The sequence below is a fragment of the Juglans microcarpa x Juglans regia genome, chromosome 1D (assembly GCF_004785595.1).
Source record: "Juglans microcarpa x Juglans regia isolate MS1-56 chromosome 1D, Jm3101_v1.0, whole genome shotgun sequence".
In the NCBI taxonomy this organism is placed as follows: domain Eukaryota; kingdom Viridiplantae; phylum Streptophyta; class Magnoliopsida; order Fagales; family Juglandaceae; genus Juglans; species Juglans microcarpa x Juglans regia.
In genome coordinates, this window is record NC_054594.1 from 11,946,697 (window position 1) to 11,966,909 (window position 20,213).

A 20,213-nucleotide genomic window follows, 5' to 3' on the forward strand; every position below is an offset into this window, starting at 1 on the left:
TGCTAAAATAATCACAGATTCATGATTCACTCGTGGAGTACTTATTTCAAGCAATTTGACTAATCAAGCGCCACTATCGACTGCATATATAATACACACACTTGATTGGCAACAACGTATGACATAGCAGCCTAGCCATATTGTAAGAAACAGAAGCCATAAAAGCCTAATCCATCCAACACAATGGCAATCAAGTCTCCCTAGCAGCAACCTCCGATCCATATATAATTTTTCTTAGTCTTGTCCAAAATGGTGAAGGAAAATGACCTGTCGGAGAAACTGGAATGGAGGATCAATTTCCCAGACGGGGAAATCGAAGGTGTTGGTCCCAGAATCTGGGATTCTGGACAAAACTTGGGTTGGGTTAAAGGGTCTTTTTGGCAGGTTCATCTCGATGGTTTTGAGGTTCTTAGAAAATGCTTGGAATCTAGGAGTTGCAGAATCTAAGAAAGTCATCCATGGTGTCAAAGTCACTACAACACAATTGCTTTTTAGTGACGGTTAGGAAATTGTGACAGTCCCTAGACCGTCACTAAAAGGCATTTTCTGTGACAGTTTCTGGAAACCATCACTAAAGATAGAATGAGATTATTTTACGTTCCAACGTATGGGAAATATGCGTTCGAACGTTACATATACGTTCGAACATTATGTCTGTTTACGTTTGAACGTAAAATGTTTTGGCGCAACCGTTCCAATGTTATTAATTTTACGTTCGAACGTAAAATGTTTGCACCAATGTTCGAACGTTAAGTAATAACATTCGAACGTTCATTGTAAATTTAAATTAAATGACTTTAATTTAAAAATTATGTGATTTTTATTGTGCATAATTTGTGAACAAGTCTAAAAAATTGAATTGTATATATTTATATATACACACTTTGTAATATATAAATATATATTATTGATTTATATATATTTGAAATGCAGTGATTTAGTGTTAAAGTTAAAAAATATAACATCAAAGAAGATTAAAAATTGAAATTAAAAAACGATAGAAATATTCAATAATATTTTTCGTTACAAATATTAAAAATAAAATACAAAATTTGATAGAATGTAGTAAACAACAGTCAGATGATAACGTTATCCGCAAAAGTCGAACTCCATACCTCCTCAGTCAAGGTATCAACCTTGTCGTTGAGGATAGTTACACGATGGGTGAGTTCGGCAACAGACGCCGATATAGCCTCGAGCGATCGATCGATCTTATGATCGATATGCGCAGTCAGCTGTGAGATGACCGCATCAACCCAAGCAGGCCGCACATCTCCTGCAGATGTACTCGGCGTATGCTGACTACTACTCCCGACATGACCTGGCTCAGGCTGCATCGGAGGAACTAGATCCTCTACAGGGGGTGGCTAACGTCCCCTCGCCTGTCCAATGCTACGTCGATGCGTGGTCATGTCGAGGGGGCTCATCTGATCTTTGACCCGCTCCTCTGGCTGGGTCAGCACTCCCCGTGCAAGTAATAGTCGGCTGATGAGGACACTATATGGGAGATTATCTGTGGAGACGATGCTCGCCTCGTAACGGATCCTCTGAAAGATGTGCAATGGCAAATCTATAGGATCTCCACGTGCCACTCGTATCAAAAATTGTGCCCGAAGCCGACTAAATGTGGTTTTATGAGCCACAGGATCGACATTTGTTGCAACAATAAGGTGCAACATGCGGAAGAAATGCAGCAGATGGTTCTGGTTGAAGGCGTTCTTCCGCTCGATCTGCATGCGATCCCTCGTCTCGGTCATCATCCCGAGCCTCGACGCCAGTATCCTCAGCCTCTGACTGGCCTGCATCTCTGGCTGATGCTGGCTCACATCCCCGACCAGTAGATGATGTAGAAGTGCCTACATCCTCACGGGGTGTCGAGTGTGCAAATGTCTCCACTCCTCGACGAATCCCAAGGTGCTCGCCTATGACATCTGCTGATACCTCAATGGAAACACCGCGTACAGTCACGGTGTGAGAGGATGCATCCTGAGGCATGTCACGCATCCCCATATAGAATTCTTGAACCATTGAGGGGTATACATTCCCCTCAATGTGCAGATATTTCCCAGCCTCTACTGAGGAAAACATCTCTCAGGTTCGTCTGCTGCCAACAGAGTTCGTCGAACTTATTAATTAAGACATCTCACTCTACCATAACAGTACGAGCTCCGATACGGGCAGTGTCCGACGTGGCTCCTTCCCTCCCTCGTTTCCTAGTATGCAGTGGAAGAGCCATATCCTGAAAATAGAAAAGGAAAAAAAAATTATTTACAATAATGCATTTTTTTGTATTAATTTTAAGATGCTCTGCCGTAACGTTCGAACCTTTTATCTTTAACGTTCGAACGTTAAAGATAAAACGTTCGGATGTTTATTTATACGTTCGCACGTAAAACAATGTCAATATATTTACATTCGAGCGTAAAACAAATACGTTCGAAAGTAACAATGTACGTTTGAACATAAGCAGTAAATAAATATTGGCTGACGTACGTTCAGACGTTAAACCAAATACGTTCGAACATATTTGTTTTACGTGTGAACATAAATATGAACGTCCGAACGTCGAAGCATGAATAATGTAGAAAATCATTACGTTCGAATGTTATAATTAAACGTTCGAACGTGGAAGCCGTAACGGCTCTGTAATTTAAACGGCGTACGTTCGAACGTCTTGGTGAAACGTTCGAACGTTTCAACGCAGAATGGCTGAGTCGACTCAGCCATTATTGAAATCTCAAAAATTTCTCTATACGGTTCTAAATACCGAAATGTCACCGTGGAAATGAAGTATACACTTCAAGAAACATTCTACGGTGACTATTCGGCCAATGACTAGCCGTGGTGGCCGAAAAATGACAACGAATATCCGGCAACCACTTATCCGGTTTTAAACAAAACTCAATCCAAATCTCAACAAAATACATGTTACTTGAATAAAAGATGAATGCCTACCTTTAGTGGCGGTTGTGGCGGAGTTGACGGCGGTGGTGAAGGAGGCGTGGCGGCGTGCAATGGAGTAGACGATTCGTATTGGAAATGTCGTTTCGACGTTCGGTTTTGGCCTTATATACACAGAACGTTCGAACGTACTTATTATTACGTTCGAACGTTTTTCAATTTAATATTATATTATAAATGTTTATGTTATATATTAGGATGTTATATAATATTATTGACAATTAGATTATTGGTTTTTTTGTGAGTGCTTGTTATATTTCTAAAGTTTAGCAATATGTTTATACATGTTGTTGTGATTTTAGGCTTACTCTTGAAATAATTGTGATTATTGTTTGTGAATTTTGTGAATAGCTTATCAGCTTATGGTGTTTATTGATGATTTAATAAGTAGTATATAGTTATAGATATATAAAATGTAGTATATATATTATAGTATAAGTTAGTATATAATAAAGAATTTAATAAGTAACAATTTAATATATATTATTGATTTATATATATGGTATAATTTATATATTATATACATTTATGTTCTCATTTAAAGTATTATGCTATCATACTATACAATGTAGTATATAGTTATAAATATATACATAAAATGTAGTATATATATTATATTATAAGTTAGTATATAATAAAGAATTTAATAAGTAACAATTTAATATATATTATTGATTTATATATATGGTATAATTTATATATTATATACATTTATGTTCTCATTTAAAATATTATGCTATCATACTATACAATGTAGTATATAATTATAGATATATAAAATATAGTATACATATTATAATATAAGTTAGTATATAATAAAGAATTTAATAAGTAACAATTTAATATATATTATTGATTTATATATATGGTATAATTTATATATTATATACATTTATGTTCTCATTTAAAATATTATGCTATCATACTATACAATGTAGTATATAGTTATAAATATATATATAAAATGTAGTATATATATTATATTATAAGTTAGTATATAATAAAGAATCTAATAAGTAACAATTTAATATATATTATTGATTTATATATATGGTATAATTTATATATTATATACATTTATGTTCTCATTTAAAGTATTATGCTATCATACTATACAATGTAGTATATAGTTATAGATATATAAAATATACTATACATATTATAGTATAAGTTAGTATATAATAAAGAATTTAATAAGTAACAATTTAATATATATTATTGATTTATATATATGATATAATTTATATATTATATACATTTATGTTCTCATTTAAAGTATTATGCTATCATACTATACAATGTAGTATATAGTTATAGATATATAAAATATAGTATACATATTATAGTATAAGTTAGTATATAATAAAGAATTTAATAAGTAACAATTTAATATATATTATTGATTTATATATATGGTATAATTTATATATTATATACATTTATGTTCTCATTGAAAATATTATGCTATCATACTATACATTGTAGTATATAGTTATAAATATATATATATAATGTAGTATATATATTATATTATAAGTTAGTATAGTAGGAATCGTACGTTCGAACGTTTCAAGTTAACGTTCGAACGTTAAAATAAGAGCGGGAAATTTCCCGCTCTTATAAGGTATCTGTGTGATTATTCAGACGTTCGGACGTTTAGACTATACGTTCGAACGTTATTTGATGAAAATCACCAGAAAATTATGTACATCCGAACACCAAATATGTTAACGTTCGAACGTTAGTTAAATTAGTGCGGAAAATTTCGCACTCAAATATGGTAACACTTTGATGAAATGTACGTTCGGACGTTTAAGTTAAATGTTCGAACGTTTATCTGTAAATTTATGAACGTTCGAACGAAAAATTGTGATACATTCGAACATATATGAGGAAAGTGCGGGAACTTTCCCGCTAGATTTTATGTTATAAATAAGAAGGGTACGTTCGAACGTGTACTGTAAACGTCCGAACGTTATGAGCGGGGGAAATTTTAGCATATTATGTTCGGACGTACAACTTAAACGTTCGAACGTTTAAACTAATAATTTGCGGTATTAATCAGTACGCGCACGGGAGGAAGCGGATCATTTCTTCTTCTCCCGTGAGCGCAACAGAGAGAGAGAGAGAGAGAGAGAGAGAGAGGGTGTTAGAGTGAGAGAGAGTTGAGTTAGAGAGTTAGAGAGAGTTGAGTTTTGGTAAGAAAAAATTTTTATTTCTTGTCTTTATTTGAATTTTATGATATTTATACAATGTGTTTTTGTTATAGAATATTTCTAATAAGTTAGTATTGTATTTTTTTGAAGGATTGCTTGTTTTGGGAAGTTGGAAGATTTTGATTTGTAAGAGGATATTGTGAGTGCTAGGTATATTTCTAAACTTTATCAATATATTGTTGTGATTTTATGCTTATTCTTGAAATATTGTGATTATTATTTGTATAGTTTGTAAATAGTTTGTGAGCTTTTGTAAATATGTTGTGATATGAATTTGAAATATTGTGTTTCTTATTAGAAATATATTTTCATTAGGCTTTGTTAATACATGTTTATTGCTTACTCAACTTTAAAAATATGTTAATACATGTGGCATGTTATTTTGTGAATATATTGTGAGTTATTATGAATATGTTGTGATATGGACTTGAAATATTTAAATTATTATTTGTGAATGACGTTTGAATATGTTTACATTATTACAAATATATTATAAGTTAGTATAGTAGGAATCGTACATTCGAACGTTTCAAGTTAACGTTCGAACGTTAAAATAAGAGCGGGAGATTAAGGTATCTGTGTGATTATTCAGACGTTCAGACGTTTAGACTATACGTTCGAACGTTATTTGATGAAAATCACCAGAAAATTATGTACATCCGAACACCAAATATGTTAACGTTCGAACGTTAGTTAAATTAGTGCGGGAAATTTCCCGCTCAAATATGGTAACACTTTGATGAAATGTACGTTCGGACGTTTAAGTTAAATGTTCGAACGTTTATCTGTAAATTTACAAACGTTCAAACGAAAAATTGTGATACATTCGAACATATATGAGGAAAGTGTGGGAACTTTCCCGCTAGATTTTATGTTATAAATAAAAAGGGTACGTTCGAACATGTACTGTAAACGTCTGAACGTTATGAGCGGGGAAAATTTTAGCATATAACGTTCGGACGTACAACTTAAACTTTCGAACGTTTAAACTAATAATTTTAGCATATAACGTTCGGACGTACAACTTAAACGTTCGAACATTTAAACTAATAATTTTAGAACTTAATCAGTACGCGCACGGGAGGAAGCGGATCATTTTTTCTTCTCCCGTGCGCGCAACACAGAGAGAGAGAGAGAGAGAGAGAGTTGAGTTAGAGAGTTAGAGAGAGTTGAGTTTGGTAAGAAAAAATTTTTATTTCTTGTCTTTATTTGAATTTTATGATATTTATACAATGTGTTTTTGTGATATGGATTTCAAAAATTGTGATAATAATATTTCAAATTAAGTAATAACAAATAAAAGTAACTCTTTAAGAATTATAATAATTAAAATTATTGTATAACCATTGAAATTTAAGAATGATAATTAAATATTTATAATAATATTTGAAATTAAGTAATAACAAATAAAACTAAATCTTTAAGAATTATAATATTTAAAATTATATTATACTTCTTTTACAATTTAAGTATAACAATTAAAATTATATTTTAAGAATGATAATAATTAAAATTATAGTATAACCTTTAAAATACTCTTCAATAAAAAAGTCTTGAAACTACTAAATAAGTAGAGTTTGAATATGTAAATATACTTATTTATTATAAACTAAAGAGAAAGGAAATAAGGATCAAATAGATTCTTATATAAAAATTATATACTTATTGTCTATATAAGTAAATAACTCACTCAATTAAGTATAACAATTAAGATTATAATTGTGGAATGATAATAATTAAAATTATATAATAACCTTTAAAATTACATATAACAATTATAATCTCTAAATTTTGGTCTAATTGCTTGACTGTCATAGTCTCTTCGGCCTTGAGAGGAGAGTCGAGGTCGGACAGTTTGTGACGGTTAAGTAATTAGACCAAAATTTAAACATTTCTTCAAGATCATTCTCCATCGTTGTGTACAAGACACGAAACGTAGGGTCACATAATCTTCCATCCCTCTTTAGTTTAACAATATGGAGATATTGTTATATGATTTTTTGCTAGATGCGTGTGACATTGTATAAATACCCTTAGACCCGTTTGGGAATCAGTGTACATTTATGTGTCCACTGATTCCTGAATTGTCTAGTGTGGACAGTTTGAGATTATATTATCTGTATTGCACATTTTTGTTACTCGCTACTTTCCACGTTTAATATGAAGTTTCGGTGTCTTCTTCTACTGTTCTTCGGGTATATTGTTCGTAGGGTCACAATCCCGATATTTGAACATGTATACTTGGAGAATTATGGGGAGGTGCTGCCGAAATTTCTACTAACGTAGAAATTAGTAGAGTGACAAGATTTGTGCAATATGGAGAATATAATCTCGAATGGGATAAGACCAACTACCTTATCAAAAAAGTAATGAGAATTGGAGCATGACATGCATGTGAATTTTTAATGTACGTGTTTTTTTTACTATATAGATGTTTTTAGAAATGGACAAAAATTGGATGCGTCTGGACGATAGACTTGGAAAGGATTACGTACCCTATGCATGTGGAGTAAGAACTTTCATTGATTTTGCACGGGCTTCTGCTGATAGTCGTGGCTACATTAAGTGTCCATGTCGAGGGTGTAAAAATTTGTGTGCGATAGGATTGGATGAAGTAGAGCGTCATATATTTGTGAACGGTATGGATTTGGGGTACACGCGATGGGTACTGCATGGTGAGCCGTATGAAGGGTCAACAAATGTATTGGTCGATCATCACAATTATTTGCGGCACATGGATGATGATTATGAGCATGATGAGATGGAGGAGATGTTGGGTGACATTGGAGCTGGGATGTTTATGGATGAGGTTAACAACAATGCCTCAACTGGTGGATCAGGGACTGATTGTGAAAATTTCCCTTCACTGTGGGAAGATGCAAAGCGCGAGCTTTACCCAGGTTGTACAAAACATTCCAAAATGTCGTTTATTGTGCGGTTGCTTCACATTAAATCATTGTGTGGGATGTCGACGAAAGCAATAAACATGGTATTGGACTTATTTAACGAGGTGCTTCCCGAAGGGTCTGCATTGCCTAAGAACTTTTATGAAGCGAAGCAGTTGAGAAAGGGATTAGGATTTGAGTACAAGTCCATACATGCATGCAAGAATGATTGTATATTGTTCTGGAATGAGAACGAGGAGAAACAAGCATGTCCTGTATGTGGAGAGTCGAGGTGGAAAGGTAAGAAAAACGTCCCGGTTAAGGTGTTGCGGTATTTTCCCTTGAAACCTAGGTTGCAAAGACTATATATGTGTAAGAAAACAGCTCATGATATGAGGTGGCACGAGGAGAAAAGAGTTAAGAATGACGGGTATATGAGGCATCCAGCTGATTCACTTAAGTGGCAGTCTTTCGATAATCAGTATCCAGAGTTCGGGTTAGAAGCTCGGAACGTGCGCCTGGGACTCACAACCGATGGATTCAACCCTTTTGGGAATATGAGTACAAGTTATAGCACTTGGCCCGTGGTGTTGATTCCGTACAATCTTCCACCATGAAGGTGCATGAAGGCGCCAAACTTTTTGTTAACTTTACTCATCCCTGACCCTAGATCACCTGGGAATGATATTGACGTATTCATGCAGCCGTTGATTGAAGAGCTGAAAGAGTTATGGGAAACAGGGGTTAGAACTTATGATGCATCTAAGTCGACATCTTTTCAGATGCATGCTGCGGTAATGTGGACCATAAATGATTTTCCGGCGTATGGGAATCTTTCTGGCTGGAGTACGAAAGGGAAGTTAGCGTGTCCGACGTGTAATAAAGAAACTACTAGTGAGTGGCTAAAATTTTCTCAGAAGTTGTGTTTCATGGGTCATCGACGTTATTTACCAGCAAATCATGCATGGAGAAGAGAATGTGCCAAGTTTGATGGGAGAGTAGAGGATAGGATTGCACCAAAAGAGTTGTTTGGAGAAGAGATAGTGGAACAACTGCAACATGTTAGAGCGAACAATTTTGGCAAAGGTCGGGGAAAGAACAAGAGAAAACGAGCCGTACCAGAATTGAATTGGACAAAGCGTAGTATTTTTTTTGACTTGCCGTATTGGTCGTCATGCAAGTTGCGACATAGTTTGGATGTAATGCACATAGAGATGAATATTTGTGATAATATACTGGGTACATTGATGAGTATTAACAAAAAGACAAAAAACACGATCAAAACGAGGAAAGATCTTGAGAGAATGAGAATTAAACATAATCTGCATTTGCGGGTGGAAGGCAACAGGGTGGTCATGCCGCATACATGTTTTACGATGACGAGGGGGGAGAGGATGGATTTCTGCAAATGGTTGCAAGGTGTGAAGTTGCCAGATGGTTATGCTTCAAATATTGGTAGATGCGTGAGTCCTGATGATTAGAAAATCAATGGATTGAAAAGTCATGATTGTCACGTATTTTTGCAGAAGTTATTACCTGTGGGAATTCGTGGGAAGCTTACATCTAATGTACGTGTGGTCATATCTGAACTATGTATGTTTTTCAAGGATTTGTGCGCTCGGGTAGTAAATCGATATGTGTTGTCGAAATTGGAAGAAGACATTGCTACTATACTATGTAAATTCATGCAGATCTTTCCACTATCATTTTTTGATGTCATGGTCCATTTAGCAATACATTTACCACGAGAGGTACTTCTGGGTGGACCGGTGCAGTTCCGTTGGATGTATCCAGTTGAAAGATATTTTGGTCGATTGAAGCGCACTGTTGGGAATAAAGCCAAAGCTGAGGGTTCAATAGCAGAGGCCTATATACATGATGAATGGTTAACATTTTGCTCTCTATATCTTCGTGGTGTTGAGACACGATTTAATCGTCAAGAGCGAAATGCTGATCTTGCTACTCCACCTCCTCGTGAGCTATCAGTGTTTTTCCAGAATGTACGACCCTTGGGTGCACAAACAGGTTACGATTTAATTGATGGAGAGTTGGGTAAAGTTCGGTAGTATGTGCTAAATAACTGCCGAGAGATTGATGATTATCTTAGGTATGTCATTTCATTTCTTTGAATAATTATAGTTTTCTTTAAATTAATTAGAATTGTTGTGCTCAAAATATACTTCTTTTTCAACATGTTATAACGGTGACCACATGGACAAACTTAGGACGGAAGGCGTAGAAAATATAGAGGCAAGACACGAGGAAGAATTTTCCGGATGGTTTGAAGAACATGTATGAACTAAAATTATATATATGTTATATTGTGAAATTTTTAACTCTGGATAATGAAATAATAAATATATACTATTTCAATTTATAGATTTTGGAACAACGTGCTCGTGATCCCGGATCAATTTCTTCTTAATTGTATGCATTGGCCCGTGGTCCCTCAAATAGAGCACTTCGATATACTGCATGCACGGTTCGAGGTTATAGATTCCATACTTTGGACCGTGAACGTAATAGAAAGACTCAAAATTGTGGTGTGTTGGTCGAGGGGAGTCATGGAACAGATGATATTGACTATTATGGTGTCATACGTGATATTATCGGATTGAAATATCTGGGTGGGTCTGTAACATATGTCTTTAAATGTGATTGGTGGGATCTAGGCGGTGGTCGGGTTTCGATACATAGGGATAATCACTTTACGAGTGTCAATACTGCATCTAAATGGTACGAAGATGATCCATTCGTATTGGCTTGTCAAGCTACCCAAGTCTATTACTTGATTGATCCAATGAAAAGTGCTGATGAAGATAGTGGGGAGATAATTTGGCAAGTCGTACAAAAATTTGTTCCTCGAAATATATATGAAGCAGGAACGGGTGCAGATTATGAGAATAGTGGATATGAAGATGACACTCCGATTGTTGAGGCATACCAGGAAGATGGAGAGGGTATTAACTTGTTTGTTGACCTCGGTGCACTCGAGTTGCTCCCCTTGTGTAGAGATGATGTCCCACCCGTACATCTCGACCCGTCTGTATTAAATGATCATTCAATTCAAGTCAGTGAGGAGGAAGAAGAAGAAGACGAGTCAGAAGATGAAGACGAATCAGAATCCGGGCAGGAGGTGGATAAAGATAATGAAGAAGAGGTGCATGATGATGATGAAGATGTTATTGATGGAGATTCTGAAACAAGCATGAAAAATTCATCTGAAAAATAAAAGTACTAAATATTTTATTCATATAGGTGACTATAAAATATCTTGAATTTTCATAATTTCTTCTAATTAATTTTCTTTGATATAATTAATTATTTTCAAGAATGCTGCCAAAACGACAACGAAGAAATGTGCCTCCGCCAAGTCCAAGTCCTGAACCCATTGAGGACTTCCCACTCGAGGAATCCGTTCCTGAAGATCAAGCTAACACAGAAGAGAACAATAGCCAGTCGACACCTACCAGTAAGGAAATATTGTCGTTGATAATTATATATATAGTTAATACTTTTTTCTCAATAACTATATAATTATAATTATAGTATATCTATTATCATGTAGTTGATGCATCTGCACGTGGCGGTCGTGGCTATACACGTGGAATCTCTCTTGAAAAAAATAGAAGGCATGGTAAACTGAAAATCACAATTCCTGATAATTCCACTGGAGGAGTGGATGATAGTGCAGCAGCGCTTTCCTCCTATATTGGCACAGTAGTTCGAGCTTATGCTCCATTTTATGTGCGCTCATGGCGAGATGTTCCGAATGAGATTAAGGAGCACATTCGAAGTTGTGTGCTGGTGAGTTTACTTTTCAGTACATTTTTTTCACCTAGATTAATATATTATATTTTTTACCTGATTCCCTTATTAGGATGAATTCGACCTCGACTTTGGCCGTAGCGAGGATTTGAGAACCGTGAATGAGTTGATGGCTACACTATTCCGACGTCACAAAGGACGATGTCATGACCACTTCAAGAAGTTTGAGACGTTGGAAGAGGCTGAGCAGTCTCCTTTTCAGCAGATGAAGTTAGATGATTGGAGAAAGTGTTGTGATCTTTTCGCATCTCCAGATTATCAGATATTTTACATTTATATCTTTTAATTATTTTCATTCATATTCGTTTTATATATTATATGTATACATATTACAATTAACATTTTTAATATATTTTGTAGCACTTGAGTTCTACAAATGCACAGAATAGATCCGTTCTGACTGTCCACCATCGTGCCGGTTCAAGGTCATTCCACCGTCTTGCTGAAAAAATGGTAATTAAAAAATTATAAAATTCATTTATTTTCCTGATATTATTTCTGATAAGTACTAATATTATCTTTTTAAAATTGCTAATATTCTCGCTTTGTTAGAAACGTGATGATCCTAAAAACTTTTCCCTCATTCATGTCTATGCTGCTGCTCACACTAATGAGCATAGTGAGTGGATGGATCCTGTCGCTGCAGATAATTATGTAAGCAGTGTTAATTTTGTTAAATAAATTATTTATATAATATTTTAATAGTTTATTTCTTATTTCTATTTCTTTTAATACGTTACTAATTATTTACGATCATTACCTTTTAAATTGCAGAGCAAAATGTTGGAGATGCAGTCGGCTTCTGAGGGCAGTCGGCTTCTGAGGAATCCTCTCCTAGTGGCATAGACATATTCACGCAAGTGCTCGGGCCGCAGTCTAGTATTGCAAGAGGTTTGGGACGATCTATCAAGCATAAATGTTCATCCTCCTCAACCTCATCGGCTTCACAAATTAATAATCTTACGGCAGATTTAGAAGCTGCACGGCATGAGAATGAGTATATGAGGTCGAGACAACAAGAGTTAGAGTCTCTCTTAGAATGACAGTCTCATTTATAGACGCGTTTGCAGGACCAACAGAGAGACTAAGAGGAAAGAATACGCAATGAAGTGCAAGAGCAAGTGCAACGGGAGATGATGGTGCAAATGGAACGTGTTATGTCGTTGCAACAGAATCCCCGTGGGCGAGGGAAAAAGAAGAAATAAATTTTATCAATATTTCTGACTAGTTTTAATATCTAATTTTGTACTTTTATAAGACATTGTTACTTGTTAATTGGGTATGTAATATGATACAATTGGTATTATGTTTTTAAATTTTATGAAATTAGTATTTCTAATCTGTACGTTCAAATGTAAATAAAAATCGTTCGAACGTTGGTTCACACTGTAACAAACGTTCGAACGTAAATACAATTGAATCGTTCGAACGTTAAACTATACGTTCGAATGTACTCACGCTAAAACGAACAAACCGTTCGAACGGTAAAGCGACTAACGTTCAAACAAAGAACTTGCATTCGGACGCTCCTTCGTTTACATTCGAAATAACGTCTGAACATTAAACGCGCTACGTTTGAACATTTACGTTTACGTTCAAACAAATATTCGAACGTTTAATGTAATTAACGTTCGGACGCATTAACATTCGAACGTAAATTTCATACGTTCGAACACGATATCCAACGAACGTCAACTTCTCTCATTCGAACGCCAATCGGTCGGGTATAACGTCGGAACGTTTGATTTTATGTCCGAACGTGCTTTTCTGTGACAGTTCATAACCGTCACAAAAAAAGGAACGTTCGAACGTTGTACCGAACGGAACACTTCCAACCGTCACTAAAAATATTTTTTGTCACGGTTGAACAGTAAACCGTCACCAAATGTTTTCTGTGACGCACTTTAGGTGACGGTCATGGTGACGGTTTCAAACCGTCACCAAATATGTTTAGTGACGGTTTGCCATTTTTTTGTGACAATTTTCTCTGTCAAAAAACACACATTCTGTTGTAGTGAGTAGGGTTGACCCTTTTCCTCATATCACTTTTTTACTATATGAGGCCTTTATACGACGGTCTTGGAGGGAATGCTATGTGGGCAATTATGACGGTTGTAGTTGTTTTTGAATGGAATGTGGGTTAGTACTCCAAAAATACATTCAAATTCCTAGATACGCTTTTCTTTTATGTCTTTTGTAATCATCATCACTTCTGATCTATTACATAAATAACGTTATTACGGCGCAGGTGCGACACTCTACAAGTGCGTTAATAGAGTAATAGGGACTTTTCTTGCTGGATCTCTTGCTTTAGGTGTTCAGTGGATTGCATGCAAATCAGGAGAAACTTTTGAGCCCATAGTTGTTGGAGTTTCAGTTTTCTTCTTAGGTACATACGTACGTGCATGTGTTTTCTTGGATAATTTTCTTTGGCAATTGAGAATTCCTGGAAAAAAATAAAGAAGCTAATACTTTCCTTTGTTTTGGTTGCATGCAGCTTCGGCAGCAACTTTCTCTCGATTTATTCCATCTGTGAAAACCCATTTTGACTATGGTACCATGATCTTCATCCTCACCTTCAGCTTAGTTTCAGTTTCTGGGTATCGTGCGGATGAAGTGTTTCAGTTGGGACACCAAAGATTATCAACTATTGCCATTGGGACCTCTCTTTGCATCCTTATCACCATTCTCGTCTATCCCTTTTGGTCCGGCACTGAGCTCCACCTCTTGATCTTTCGTAACCTAGGAAAACTTGACGACTCCCTTGAAGGTATAATGCATGAACATACACTCCAATTTTCAGATCAATATCTCTTTTAAATTCTTATTAGAACATTGAGCGTTACAAATTGGAGAGAAATTGACATATGAATCGAGTTAATGCTCCTCAAAATATTTATAAGAACAGTAATAAATGTTGTAGTCGTGTATATTTTTCTTCTACTTGAGTCTCTCCGGACTCGAGCAGATCTTTCTTCTTAATTTTCCAAATCAAGAGCATTAGTTTCTTTGTCAACTTGAAATTTAACAGGATGTGTAACCGAATACTTCGAGGAAGACAAAACTGTGCCAGAAAGTGAGAAAGATGGCAGTAAAAGAATGCAAGGCTATAAATGTGTGCTTAATTCCAAGGGAACTGAAGAATCCATGGTAGGGCTGCTAACTAAATCTCGGCCTAGTGGGTCAATTTGCTAGCAGTGATACAACTTGACTGCTCAATCGTTTTACTTTTTCCAATTTTCTAGGCCAAGTTGGCAATATGGGAACCTGGGCATGACCGGTTCAACTTGCGACATCCATGGAAACAATACCTCAAGGTTGGGGCCACAATGCGTAACTGTGCCTATTGCGTCGAGGCTCTCAACAGTTCCGTAAACTCAAAAAATCAGGTTATCCACCTCTTAGCTAGAATAAGAATCGTCAGGTTTTTAGGAAAACTGTTGATTTAAATGGTATTTGTAATTTTGCTTACACATTTTAACACCATAAACATTTTCTTAGTTATTCTTGGAATATGAATTCCAATAATATTTGAGCTTTTTTACAGGCACCAGAGCATCTAAAGAAGCATCTCAGGGATGCATGCATGGCATTGAGCTCCTGTTCTTCAGATGTCCTAAAAGAATTGGCCCTTGCAATAGAAAATACCACCAAATCATCCAAGATAGATTTCTTGGTTGGAGAGATGAACTTTGCTGTACAAGAACTTGAAGACGCATTGAAATCTGTTCCTAATTCCGTCACTGAACATACAGTGCTGTCCACACTGGAAGCTCCCATTAGTGAAGCCAATAGGGAACCCGTCACAAAAACAACCATACCACTTATCGTGGAGTTTCTTCCGTTGGCAACTCTAGTATCTTTGTTGATTGAGATTGCAGCAGAACAGTGCAAATGCAGTAGACCAGTTGGCAGGCCTTGCAAAATTCAAGCTTGCTATGGATGAAAAACCCAATCAAAAGAAAACCACTAAGGAGCCAACCCCAGATGCACAACATGATGAAACTACGAAGATTCCACAAAATTTAAGATGAAGAATAGTATCTCTCTATTGGGTAACGGGAAAATGAAGTTTAATTCTGTCTTTTGAAAGGAACTGGCTCAGTTTATATATATGCTTTCCACTATATATATATATATATATACATATATATATATATATTATATTAATATATATATATAGATTTCTTAGGATAAAAAATAAAAGAATAATGTTATTATGCCGTTTCATTTTGCCCACTTATTTTGACTGTTTATGCATTTATTTTTATTTTTTTACATTTTTTAACTTATTTATTAATTAAGAAGTGACTACTAGTGTATTGTTATTTTTTAATATTTTTAAAAAATATTAAAAAATATGAAAAACAAATTAAAAAAATTAAAAAATAAAATTTTATCTATGAGCACGCCCAACCATCACTGTTGTGCGGCACCCTAACAGCACCCAAAATAAAACTATATTAAGGGTTAAGTCTGATAGAAGAGTGGAAGTGCTGATCACTTTATATATAACGTACATACATAACTAATTAAAGTGATAAAATAAAAATACTGTATGTACGTAATGAAATCAACATATCATAAAGCCATTATATATGAAATAATTAACTACTATAACTGTAACGTCCCGCCTCGAGAGTCCGAAGAGTTAACTCATGTCACTTAAAAATCATTTTTCTTCCACATAGTACATACTCTAATTTTTCTCTATCGCACAAAATACTCATATATTTACATCACTTACTCCAGAATAACTATTCTAAGACAATACAAAATCTTAATATAAACATCAATCTCCCAACAAATCACAACATCAGAACCCAACAAGCTTACTGAATGAAAACTTTCAATACCCATATAAATCTTCTATGCTTAAACCATCATTCTAACTCTTCTCACCCATGCTCCATATCCTTGATCCTCAACTGAAACATTCAAATCATCTGAAAAAGATGGTGGAGATAAGGGGTGAGTTATCAACAACTCAGTAAGCAGAGAACATATACTAGTATGTAAACATGAGTCTTTTCAGAAAGTTCAGTATGTAGAAACAAAAACATTTTATTTTTATATGCAGATCTCATAAAAACATGTTATCAGAAAATCAGAGCGACTTTTCAATCTTTTCATACTCAAAATCAACAATTCATATTTAAGAATCCATTTCATATTCAAAAACACTTTGGCATAACATAACTGAACATTTTCATCTTATCATATCATATCATATACCATGTTTAACCCCCGTGGTAGGGTTGTGTTATCCCCGATGGCCAAACCAGACAGTATCATGTGGTGAACTTCCTCTTTTTCAATCTCGGAACCCCGAGTGTGCACACAGGAAAGATCACGTAAAAAGACCACTTTGTTTCCAAAGTGGGTGCACTCATATTATATCATGGTGGTACCAACCATATCACGTGAACAGTATCATCATATCATAACCATATTCAGAACAGATAAGTATGCCAAAGTTTTATCATATCCATATCATATCAAAACACGTGCGAAACATATTCATATCATTTCTATTTGATTAAAAACAGATTCAAATCATTTCATATCACATGCATAAAAATTTCAATGATATCATATTCGCGCTTTTGCATATTTCAGAAACATGTCAAATATTGCTCATGTCTACACATTTCATGTCGAAAACATTTCTTTTCTCTTTCATACGTATCTCATGAGGGAATGCAAAACATATACTAAAGTTGTTTTTCACTTTTTCTTTTTAAAACAACATGCACATTTTTACAAACCAACCTCAGTTCATTTCTTTTTATGCAAATCTAACATAGGAACCCCGCTTATCTGGACGACTTAACTTTTCCAAAAATTTCCTCAAAAATATCGAGTCGACTATAAATCGTCACCTATAAAAATAATCACGTAATTTCTGTAAGTTTCCAATAGATCACATATTTCGATATTTAAGCCTAAGCTTCTTAAATAACCTATTTTAAATTTCTCAAAACTTAAAACCTTCATAATCCCAAAATATATCATTACTTCCTAAAATCACCAATATCCACCACAACCCACGTCATACACAAAACACCAATATTTAAACCCGAACAGCCAACAAATCTCATAGTCTAAACCAATCATACTAACAACTCCATCACCCAATCCAATCAACCCCGTTACTCCTCGAACTCAGTCCGGCAAAACCAATCAGCAATTAAATACAGTGTAATGTGCTAGTGCAAAAATACATTAAATTCACGAGAATTCTTTGGAAAATACTTACAATGCTATATAATAATTTTTGGAGGATCACGGAAGCGCAAGAAGTGGAAAAACAACTGCAGAACAGTGCAAAATACACTATGGCCGTGGGTCACAGATACCCACTTTTCAACGGGTGCAAACGAAGACCTGAGATTGATAGGGTAGGGCCTAGGGATGTCGGTAAAGCTAGTGGTAGTAATGGTTGGCCGTGGGTGGCGGCGCAAAGGGTGGCTTAAGGTCAAAAATATCCGAAACGGAAATCGAGTTGGATGTGCTTCACCGGTGGAGGATCGGAGGTGGGGTTGGGTCCAATGGTTGCTTGGAGGTCGAGGATGAAGTAGTGAAGAAATGGTGGCCAATGGTGGTGCGACGGCGGCGCAACGGCACAAGAGGTGTCGCGGCTTCAATGGGCTCGTGGTGGCTAACGGCGGCGCGGCTGGGGCTGGAAATGGAGGGGTGGCTTCGTCGGCGACTGGGGAAGACGGTGGGCCGGGCGGTGTCGGTCACCGTCGGCTCACGGCGGCACTGGGAGGGGAAGAAGAATCGGACGGAGGGAGAGAGAAGGCTGGCGTGCGTGCGCGGGAAGGAACCAGGAGAGGAAGTAGAAAAGAAAGAAAAGAAAAGAAGAAAAGAAAAAGGAAGAAAAGAGAAAAGAGAAAATGTATGAAAAGAAATGAGGTCCAATCTTCACATTTTGGATCATAAAAATGATCCAACAGAAACGATTTTAAAACTGCAAGTGAAATAAAATAATTCAAACGCAGTGATTAATTTGAAAATAAATAATTAAACCCAACAATAAGTTAATTTAATTTGAGAAGAAATTTAAACGTATAACAATAATTAATTTAAAGAAAGTACTTTAAAAAAAATAACTTTCATAAACTAAAAATCATAAAAATAGCCTAATTAAAAATCCAATAATTTTAAAATAAGAGAATAAATTCTGAATCAATAAAAATAATTCATTCATTAAAATACACTAAAATATGAGGTGTTACAATAACTTTTAAACAAGTGCCAATGTACGTAACACTTTGATCTCCAAAACTTTAGTTTAAAAACTAATTGCATCTTTAGTCTCCTTATTCACATTTGTTTCTATGCTATATATTGATGATAAACCTCACTAACTTCACTTGAGTTAAGAGAAGGATCAATGACTCTCACTACAAGAAAAACGAGTTTTTGTGACTAATTTATTGCAACTAAAAGACTATTTACAATCAATTTTAGTTACAAATAGTCATTTTACTAGAATTAATTGGTCGTAAATAAGTAGTTTTCCTGTAGTGTCTTTAAATAGTGCATCAAAGTAATTATGGTCATGATCAAGCATCTCAACTGAAAGGTTAATTAACTTATTTTAAAATCGAGAAACATTCATGAGTCTAGTCATTACAAAAATAAAAAAGAACAAGTGAGAAAAATACATCCATTAGGAAATCTAAGGGGCCATTAATTTTAAACGTGAATTAGTAACTTAATTAACTTTTACTTCTCATTCAATTCATTATTTAATATAAATTAAAATTATTATTTTATAATTTATATTCAATGGCATATTAAATAATATATTACTTAAACTCATTTAATAGAGCTATAATGAAATAGTCGATGATAAGATTTCAAATAATCGATATTTCATACCTTGAAAAATTATATACCACGTACATGGATAATATATATATATATATATATATATATATATATATATATATATATACTATATATTATCAAGAATAGTATAGGGACACAATTAGAAGACAAGTGCTGCGTGCACAAGTTCATAATAAACTTTATCTTTTAAAAAAAATTGTTGACTATTGCTTTATCTTAGGTATAATTAAATTAAAAAAAATATTTTTATTAAATATTTGTAAATTGCTCATGTCCGTACTAGTTCTCCCTCTATTCTAAACATACAAATATATATATATATATATATATATATATATATAATGTTAAGGCTTTCGGATAGTGAGATGAGATGAGATAATCTGTGAATAACAGTGAAATAACTTGTAAATAGTAGCAAAATTGTTTGAGTTAATATGTTTTATGGAGTTTTGGGAAAGAAAAG

The 20,213-nt window shown here is 34.7% G+C and overlaps 1 long non-coding RNA gene and 1 pseudogene across 1 annotated transcript; one reads left to right on the forward strand and one right to left on the reverse strand.

Annotated features, from left to right (window-relative positions):
* Positions 1-249: 249 nt before the first annotated feature.
* LOC121264534 lies at positions 250-15,924 on the forward strand (annotated as a pseudogene).
* Positions 15,925-16,602: 678 nt separating this feature from the next.
* LOC121268306 lies at positions 16,603-18,384 on the reverse strand. Its single transcript, XR_005941142.1, has 2 exons — positions 18,150-18,384; positions 16,603-16,836 (listed from the first exon to the last, which is right to left on the reverse strand). It is a non-coding gene; the product is annotated as an uncharacterized LOC121268306 (long non-coding RNA).
* Between the last annotated feature and the right edge of the window lie 1,829 nt (positions 18,385-20,213).